Below are 11,054 nucleotides of genomic sequence, written 5' to 3' on the forward strand. Positions count from 1 at the left end.
AGGAAAAGAACGCCAAATATAATCATCTTTTAATACACGCATTTTCGCAGCAGGTAGTTTTACGTATGAAATATTCAAACGTAAGATTTAATTACTTAGTTAAGTTTAAAGTTACTTACTTACTAGTTGACATAAAACCACTGGGTACTTACGAAACTTAAAAATAACAAAGTTTGAACAGGAGATGTGAGAAAGTTTTTGTATCCGTTTTATCGCTTCGTTTGTGTCGGGCTATACCATTTGAAAATTTGTTTTTTACTTGTTATGAAAATTTAGAGTCATCTTAAGGGGTAAACCCATAAATAATTTTTTTGCAGGACAATTCGACTATCGAAATAAATTTATCTTTCTAAATGCAAATCTAGGGGTGACTCGTTGCTGAGGCGTAAAACATTTTCTTCCAAAACGTAGCAATTTAAGTGTTACCACAATTCAATATTACTTTAGGCTCTCTTTTGTGTCAAAATATTCTTTTCGTTCTATAAAAATTATCTTTACGAGTAGTTCGCTATTTTATATACTTTTTGCGACATCAATAATTGAAAATCTCGGGAGTCAAGATATTTAATTTGAATTTAATTTTTGGATCGGGTTCAACAGGCGATATTAATTATATACAATGTTACAATCAAATTAAGCCTTATAACGCTCAGCTATATTTGATTATACAGAATGTTGTAATTTTAGTTTGCGAGAATTTACGGACACTATATATTATTACTATTACTCCATATACACTATGGTCTAAAAATGTCAAATATCGGAGGTGGCGGTGTAAGACTGCGCTCCCTCAATAAAAATGTATAAGTTAATCTCTTAACGGCAGTAGTTGAAAGGACGAAATTCGGAATATATTTGAGGTCTTAATAGTAACAGGCTTAATAAACATAGGGATATAGAAACTGTAGATTCAGAAAAAACGAAACGAATTAAACTTTCCTACCAAAAAATTCTACTCTTAGCAAGTTCAATGCACTTAAGTCCTTACTTACTTCCGTTAGGCGATATTTTAAAATAATAGTGCATATGACATTTTCATTAAAATTGGACTACTCTGCAAACACCAATTTTAAAATTTGTAATCGTCAATATTATTATCATTTATTTATTATATTTATTACATCTATATTTGTTGCTGAAATTACACAAGTTTTCAGTAAATGTTAGTATGAGCATTCTTCGGTGAACTATTTATTAGATTTTTACGATCGAAGTAAAACTTATTCATTGTTTAATCAAAATACAGGGTGTCCCGTAAGCACATGATCAAAAGGGTACTACGATATTATCTGGATCAAAAGAAGACGACCTGACCTAACTTTTATTAACAAAAAATATCTGGCTCCTCAGCCTTGATGGTCAAAGTTCTTCAAAAAAAATTATTTTTTGAAATATCGGGATAATGGTACGATCGATTTATTTGGCGAAACTCGCTGTGAAATTGTTCTTATGTAAGACTCATATTTTGATGAAACCATCGAGTTCAGCCGTTTTCGACAAGTGGTGAATTCTGGAGTGTCGTGGCACAAAAACTACCAGAACGTTTTATTTGGTGGATGAAATCAACTCTTTTTTTTGTTGTTGCACTAATCACCTATTCACAATTTTGTGCTCTTTGTAAAATCTTGTAGTATTCATAGTTTTTGCGCAAAAAAAATATATTTGTTTTCTTGCCACTTAACAATGTTAGACATTTTAGACATTAACTGCAAATATGCGCCGCTGAAACGCGTACGCTCACGCAAGTTGTCTTTACAAAACCCTAATACTTTGACTATGTCAGTCACTTCTTCGGTAGAAAAGATCATTCGAAACGAATTTTTGAGATGTATTGGCAATTAATTTATGCCTCGTATCACGATATTTGCAGTTAATGTCTAACATTGTTAAGTGGCAAGATAACAGACACATTTTTTTGCGCAAAAACTATGAGTGTTACAAGATTTTACAAAGAGCCCAAAATTGCGAATAAATGATTACTGCATCAACCAAAAAAAAAAGAGTGATTCTACCCACCAAACAAAAAGGTCTGGTAGTTTTTGTGACACTCAAGAATTCACCACTTGTCGAAAACGGCTGAACTCAATTGTTCCATCAAAATATGAGTCTTACATAAGAACAAATTCACAGCGAGTTTTACTCAAATACATCGTACCATTCTCCCAATATTTAAAAAAAGATATTTTTTTGGAGATTTTTAACTATTAATAGCAGACGAGCCAGACATTTTTTGTTAATAAAAGTTAAGTCAGATCGTCTTCTTTTGATGCAAATAATATTGCAGTATCTTTTTGATCATTTGGTTACGGGACACCCTGTATATTAAAGTTATCATTATTGATAGATGAAAGTATCAAAGTTATCTAAGGTCCCACGTTCCTTAAGTTCAACCTTCTTATTATATGCTATCCATGAAAATCTGGTAAGTAAAACCGAATCGATTGGGTAACTTTTTGATTATTTTGCTTTGAAACTGTTTAGTGTAATTAATTCAAACTTGCCTCCATAACTTACAAATAAAAAATCTTCTGTTTTTGCCTAAAAGAGTTAACATTTTGCAGGCTTAGCCATCTTCATATCTTATATACACGGTGGCTACAGTATTTTTATCAGCTGAGCAAAAGTGCGCGGAAGTTCTAGCCATTTCAATTTCTATAACTTAGGCGTGAGTGTAACTTCCTAAAAGATAAGAAAACTCCAAATGGCCATTTTTACTGGATGTCATCCAAACGGTTTAACGAAGAAGACAAGTGGTAGATAATTTGGAATCGAGATTAGTTAAACATTATTTTAGAGATACAAATCCTTAAATGCGGCTAAAAATTGGCTTTGAGTCAAATATATTTTTTTTATTGAATCGTATTATTTTTTTCTGGTTATGCAGACATTCTTGATGTCCTCAATTGTTCTTGCTCAATTGAAATTGTTGTTGCAAAAAGGTCTTGAGAAGTTGCCACCCTGTACTTAAAAAATGTATCAAACGGATTGCAGCTTAACTACTTGGGTTTCGATCGATGAACATCAATTTTACGAAACTTGCCTAACTTTAGTGTAAAATATTAGGAATCGAATTGTTGTGGTCTTTAGAAAAAATATTCCTGAGTTAATACCAACTTTTCAGCAAATACATTTGCTTGTTCAGATTAATAGATATAAGATATAAATAAACATTAAGAAGATGTTATATTATGGGGCCGAGATTGAGAAACATCACTCAACAGTGAACAATATAAACCGAATTTCTGCACAGGAAAGATAGAATCCTTATGTGTTCCACTGTTCAAAGCTTCACAAGTTTAAGTCAATATTATCACTTAAATTTAATTTATTAGTAATTTTATATCTCACTGTTATTTACCTATAAAACGTTGAAAAATGTTTCTATTATATTTAGGAGGATAATAATTCAAATAATCCATTAAGACTTCAATATTACTAATTTCGTTAAAATCACTTCGTATTATATATTTACTTACTACTTAAAAAAAAACACAATTATAATGTAACTACGCATAATAACAACGGCAAAGTTTTTTTACTTTTCGGCCCTTGTATAAACTAATAAACGAGATTCTACGTAACCGGAAAGAGTAAAGTCAAAGTGAATTTTTTAAAATCTGCATATTACATTAGCTTTACGATGCAAAAAGACAATTTAATTAGGTCCACGAACAAAGTTAAATCCCCCGGTTAAATATGTAAACAGACTTTCAGGACCATTTTTCCCGTCACACTAAATTAAAAAGATAATTTGAGTACCTTTGTGTTTTAAATTAAGGGAACGCCAATAGCATTAGGGCTTCGGTTCCAGTTGCGTCAAGCGGGATGCGACTTTCTGGATAATTGAAGGAGTATGGGCTAATTTCGAAAAGTCGGAAAAAAGGCAATTAGCTACATTTTGAAATGCGTGCGTTTTATATTATACAACTTGCTGTTGAATATATTAAGAATGTTTCCAAAAAAAAAAAGCAATCTAGTGTTAGGTGACCCAGATTATTAATTGGATGTGAACAGATCAGTTCTGATCAATATTTCTACTAATTGCTATTGCTCCAGTGTTATCACTGTGCGCTGATTTGGCGTAAAAATTGTATAAAGGGGTGCTTCAATAAAAATTCAAATTTTCAAATTTACATTTTAAATGCTTTTTCATACACGGTAGTCGCTTGTTCATGCGTAACTGAAAAGTGAATGCCACTTTACATAATATTATAAACTACAATACCTCTAATGCTTCGTAAACTTATTTATCCATGGACTTTGCATCGAAAGATTATAATATTAAAATACAGGGTGTCTCTAAAAGGTACTGAAAAATAATTCCACAAACTGTTGAGGCGAAAGGATGGTGAAAGTTATTTACATTACATATTACAATTCAATTACATCGATCCGAAAGTGAGCGATTTCGGTAATAAATTCTATTAAAATTACACGTTTCTTTTAGTTCTTAATGCACTCCTCCTGGAAAAAGTGTTCTTTTGTCACATTATTTCGCTGCGGCGTTTTGTTTGCATTTGTTGGGACTCGAAGTTAAATCTGATGGCCAAAATTGCTCAGGTATGTTTGGTATAATTCTATGCATTCTATAAGGATAATTAGAGCAAATCGTATTATTTCGCCCAAAACCCTGAATATTGTGACGATACCTCAGTTTCCAAGGAAAATATTTACAAAAAGCTAAAAACCAATTGAACGTTTGACACTGTATCTTCGCAATAATATAAACTGCTCAACAAAATAGACGTTCCTCGGACAAATTTCTATTAATTTTGGATAATTGGATAAATTCCGATTGCTGAGAGCGATTTCGTTTCTGTTTAAAGCCTTATTTAGTGCAATTATTTTTCAGTTAGAGCGTGTTTTTGCGTAAAATTAGTGGTTTACCTAACTTTCTACCGGGTGGCAAATAAAACCCTGCAAAAGTGCTGAAGGTTTCACATCTCTCAATTGGACAAAAGAAATTTATTTGTGTTTCAACATCACAGGCAATAGGATAGACCTCGTATCTTGAAATTTCGAAAAATAATTTTGAATGTTGCGCTCATTTCGTTAATTTCCAGAGTGGTCTTAAAAAATGAACTGCTTGATATTGCAGTGATTATTACTTTTTGAACCGATTGGCAAAGTCTAAGATTCATGCTGAAGCTAAAAGTGCTAAAACTTCGCAGTCGCCTTGATAAAAACATTCAATGTACCGAGAAGAGCCGAAAAGTGATCGCTGCGAGACCAAAAAGCCGTTTTTCCAGGCTACTTTTTGCAAATAGAAGAGATGGTCGAAAAATAAAAAAATCGTTTTGAGCTATTTGGTTTATCTTTAAACCTTTGGTGTTCAGATCCCAAAAAACTTTCTTATTGTCCAACCAAGAACATGCTAAACTTTAAGAAAGTTTGCATTTTTTCATTTTCACCATGTGTAAAATTTATCTGAGGCACTTAATTTTTATCAAACGTTTAAGGCCTTAAACCAAATCACTTCAAGCAATCGGAATTTATCCACTTCCAAATTTTTGTGTGTTATATTCATTTTATTGAGCTATTGAACTATTGGACTGAGTTCAGTTGGGTTAAATAGTAATATCTTATTATTTGGAATTTGCGCTAGCAATTTTTGCACATTTTAGAGACACCCTAAGTATTCCATTCATGTTTTTTGCTGTGGATCTTCACTGTTTCCTTCAATTTAGTTTAATTACGATGTTAACAATTTTATCATTAAAGATAAAGTAAAAGATGCAGGGGCTAATTTTTCTTTCAATTGTAAACCAAGTATTTTGAACTACTTTTATTATACAAAACGAGTTATTTAGCACATATTGTATAAAGAATAGATGCTTATTCGGGAAGGACGCTTCTAAAATACAGGGTAATGCTGGTTTAATATTCATTCAGAAATAATAAATATTCTGCATCAACATCGCAAAACGTCGAAAAATTATAAGAGACAAAAAGGTTCTAATTGATGCAATTAATACACATGTGTAAATGTTTACTGCAAATATGTTTTTGTTGAAATGCTGAAACACGAAAATAGAGCTATGCAGTTAAAACTTAAAATGTAGTGTTCCGAATTTTCAAACGTATGAAGGAAAGTCGCAAAAAATTCTCATTTTATCCACTATCCCCGAAGCGATGCGATTTTGAACAAAAGTTCATATCATACAGGCACATTATCCTAACGAATTTGWCCGAAACTTTAAAAGTTATTATATTTTGTTCCATCGATTCTTGAMGTTATTAAATTTAGACAAACCACCATGATCGATATATACTATGAATAGTACTATAAATAGTATACATCAATCGTCTTAAGTGGATATAAGGCTTTAAATATAGTTTCCCGTTCGAGAATGCCTCAAAAATTTTTTGTAAGTTCAAATTCCGGAACCGACTATATTGGGTCTGCATTAGAAACTTCTTAAACATTTTTAAACCTTTATCCTTCCAAATATTGCACATTGATATGAGTCTAAATATAAAAAAATATCTAAAAAACTGTTTATGTTTTCCAGAAATAAAAATCACAATCTTAAATAGGTTAAAAGGTTCAAAAATTAGTTTGGGTGTAAAAGCCGATTGAATCCATCTTGGCCATATGTTTCATTGCCTATATCATTTAGGGAAATTTAATATACAATATATAGTAAAAATTGGTGACAATATCGTTCTTTCCAACACAATTTGGTTGACGCGGAATTTTCCAGAAATTAATTTCCTCAATTTACAAATTTACATAATTACGTTCAGTTCTATGAGATTGCTTTTTGTCGCCGACAAAAGTTTCAAAATGTGCAAATCATATTAAGTCGCCGGAATAAAAGAAAACATCCTGCAGAGCTGCATCCACTTGCTGAAAATAAACGACTTGCTAAGTTATTTCCTTAATTCACTGGGACTAAACCATTTTTTTGCTCATAGCGAGGAACAGGAATAATTAATATGTATTTTACTACATAAGTCAACAAATATTGCAAAGGTTTTTGGCCGGGGATAATTATCTTATGCAGAACCATAAGATCAAACTTTTTCGACTTTTATGGATTGTTCAGTGTACCTAGAGTAAATCTTTCTGTTTAAGGGTCCAAGTCCGAATATGTTTTGTAGAGTTTTCATGGATTTAGTTATAATTTGTTTGTAGATGATAACACTTATAGAACTTGTTCAAAATGTCATACCTACATTTTGCATGTAGGCTTACGATTTTAATTTTTTGCGTATTTTGACCGGACACCCTGTATAGACACACATACATACCACTGAAATAACGAAATAATAAAAAATGTGACAAAATATGAATTTTTCTACGCTCCTTATTAGGAATCAACAGAGGCCGTAGAGAGTTAGTTTCCGTGAAAAATTGTGAGAATTTTGCGTCACATGTAGCCTCAAAGCTATAAGACAACTCTAATTACCTAGAAAAAAAGAAAAAGTAAACGTTCAAAATTGTAGTACAAAAAGTAGCAAATATTGCCACAAGAGAAACACATTTTTAATAAATGCATAGATTCTAAATAGTTGCCTTGTATTCTTAAGAAAAGTGGAAAAAAGTCTTGATACATGTTGAAAGGTATAAGGAAAGAATGTGTAAATAGGAAAAATATTTAAAAAACTTACCTAGCATTGGTAAAATTAAGGAAGCTACTAATACTAAAAAACCGCTATATAAAATTCGCTCAAACCGCACCAAAATTTCCGCTCAAGTTGCAATCTAAATTTGTCAAAAAACCGCCCTATAAATTACGCAAAAGCCGCCAAATAAACTCCTCCCATCTGGACATACGAGCAGCATAAATGTTGCAAATGCAAAAATAGAAACTACAACCCCGGTTGCCACCTACTTCTACAAAATAAGTTGCCGTCCTGATCCAGACCAACAAATTTCTATAAAAGCGCATTTTTTCCTAAAAAAACTCAACTTTAGTGGCTCAAATTTAGCAGAACAGCCACAAGTCTGATTATAATCTTGGTCTGGACCACCTGGCGTTTAAAGATAGCTAGACGGCAAAAAAACTGGAATAGAAGGACGGATCCTGGCCTCTGAGATGCCCGACCACAAATCATTGGACAATTTTAGTATATGGAGAGAGTTAAACTTGCAGCTTCTTAGAATGCTATCCGCTAGGCCATCACAGAAGCAATAAACAAGTTCCACCTACCTTTAGACACTTTGGTCTGGATTCTGGGCTATTCTTGCATTTAAAACATCAAAAAGTTTAATTTGCAAAACAACTTATAACTACTATATTTACCTAGTTTGACGACAACGCAAAGTGTGTTCACAGCAGAACAGCCTTATTTTCCATTTAAATTGTAAATGTTAATATAAAAATAGTCTACTGTGCAAAACTTGTCTAGTTGATGTTGAAAAAATAAGCGAAAAGAACTAAACATTTCAAAACTAGAACCATATCTTTTGTAAAAACAAGGAACCTTAAATGTAGGCTGTAAATTATAGAAGAGAAACAACACCAATAAATGATGCAGATTATTTTACGTGTTAGTAAAAAGTTTACGGCAAAATTTCACTAATTTTACTTAAATTGTGTAAAGGTTCATATAAAAAGCTGTGAAATAGTAAAATTTGTTAACGTATAACACTTGGCTTTAAATTAATTTGAAGAAGATAAAATTTCAAACTTTTCAAAATCTCATCCAGAATCCAGAACCTCCCTCGTCGTTCTTCGTCGAATAAATATTGCATGCAAAAATATGAAATATACGCCCATATGAGCCTAAAAGTGATCTACATGACAACCAGGGGTAAAGTAATGCCAAACTTACCAGAATCTGCATCGTGCCATCTGGAAAGACAGAAAAATATTTTTAGTAAAACAAAAGCCCAACGGTCGATTATTTGAAAAATAACTGAAAAATCAGTCCAACAAAAGGTATTTAGAGATAGAGTTCCTTCTTACCAGTATTACGCAAGTAGGCGCTCCATCCAGTCCATCCTCCATTTTCTACCCAACACACAATGAAGATGCACTTCAAATTGGAAACTTTACACTTGGACACACAAGGGAGATCGACTTCAAACTGAAAACTCTGAAAAGACTTTACATTTTGAAAACTTCACTCCTGTAGATAACAGGTAGGATCTGGTGCATTTTCCTCAGTGGCACTTAGTCACTCCCTACATCCCGACGATGAACGCGTTTGGCCAAAAGTACAAAGAACTGATGACGGATCCGGTTCATTGCCTGTATTAAACTGAACATTTGCACCGATTTAAGAAGAAAACCATGCGATATTGAAGTTTTTTGCCACAATTCGAACACCCAGCTACAGAACGAACATTGTGATATAATCTTCTGCTTGGTCGCTCTATCGATGCGTCATCGTTTAACTTTGCAGTTCGATTTCACTTTTTTTTTTGTTTACAATGTTGTAGATTGTTCCAGTTGATACGGCTATAGTTTCAAAGGCAAAGTTCACCTTTCCATCTGTTTGGATTATCGTTGTAAACAAAATAGCTTTCTCGGCCCAATATATACACATTCGACCATACGCGTTAGATTTTTTATGCCACACTAAATGCTCGCGGATCAGTCCTTTGCTCCATTGAGTTTGATGAAACTTTCAGCGTTTTCAGCTTGATCTGTTGAGTAACGGATGCCTAAGTAGCAGATTTAGAGTCAAATGATTTTCTTTGTTCGCACCATTAAATCCATGAATAGAATCCATAGCTTGATTTTGAGAGGAGCTCCCTCATTAGCCTTTTGCGAAATTCTTACGAATCTTTGCGTGTATAGCTTGATTTGTTGTGCGAAAGCGGCCTAAACGGCAAAATCACATTTAAGTCAAGTCATGATTTGTGAATACCTTTCTTTGCTCGCACCATTAAAGCACTGGAATAACAACAACGTGTGTGCGTTGATTTTCACACGCGCCCTCGGATTAACCATTTGTCAAATGTTTTTGAAAATTAGCAGTTTTCCAGCGTGATATGTTGTGCAAAGGGTGTCTAAATGGTAGATCTACATTCAAATCAAGTCATGATCTGTACATTTTTCACTTGCTCGCTGCATTAAGAGCCTCGGAATTTGCCTCGCCGGACCAGTTTTTTGCTCTATTTTAATGGCATTTATTTTTTGTTGACCATGTTAGTTTTTTTAACACCATTATGAATCAGTGGGAGTTTTGGACCTTTGCTCAACTTTGGCAAGTTGCAGATCAAGATTCATAAATGTTATTTTCAGTTTGATTATGATTTTTGGAGTTCATTTGTTTTGATCTGATTTATGTCCTGATTTAGTTATTAAACATTTAGTGCCTCTTGATAATAATACTTATAAATAATCACACCGAATTCAGCCAAGCAAAATTATTATTATTACTTTCACTAATTCTTAAATAATGTTTTTTGGACTGAAAAAACTTGTCTGAAGAGAACCACACTAAATCGGCTATGGGGGATTTATTCTGGACTCAAAAAATAATTGGTAGCATCATTGCAAACATATAATTAAACAATATTTTGCTTGCATCAAGTTCATCATTTTTGCGATATTCAATGGATATATATTTGAATATTTTGTACGCTGTCAAAAATGTATGTATGATGTAACGACTATCAGATGGCCTTCTTCTTCAAATCCAATAAAGTATAGAATACATATTCATATAGGTAAAGCATCAAATTAATATTCATCATAAAAAAAATCACATCAAAAATGTTTGACGAATTTTGTCTGTTATTTGAAGCGATACTAAAACAATACTGTATATGTATATTGTTTTAGATTATTTTATATTTCTATGTATTGGTGCATGCAAGTTCAATCTCAGTAAATTGTATTTGGTGTATCAATTGTGTTAATTTGTCGTCTTAACTGAACAAAGGAGAACATTTTGCTAGCCGGTTGGAACTAGTTATCCTAGTAGTGCTTTAAAACTGTATTTCATATGATTTATGAGTGCGTTTCCGTTGTTTTAATAGATGTTTGTACTAAATTAATTCATTGTTTCTAGCTATTGGATCCTTTTTTAAATTTTGCCGCTGTTCGTCACAGAAGGTTCGTAATAAGAAGTGATGATTTTGCGGAAAGTAAGAT

This window comes from Dendroctonus ponderosae, unplaced genomic scaffold (genome assembly GCF_020466585.1).
Source record: "Dendroctonus ponderosae isolate FM_Combo_2020 unplaced genomic scaffold, Dpon_F_20191213v2 Dpon_F_20191213_5, whole genome shotgun sequence".
Taxonomy (NCBI): domain Eukaryota; kingdom Metazoa; phylum Arthropoda; class Insecta; order Coleoptera; family Curculionidae; genus Dendroctonus; species Dendroctonus ponderosae.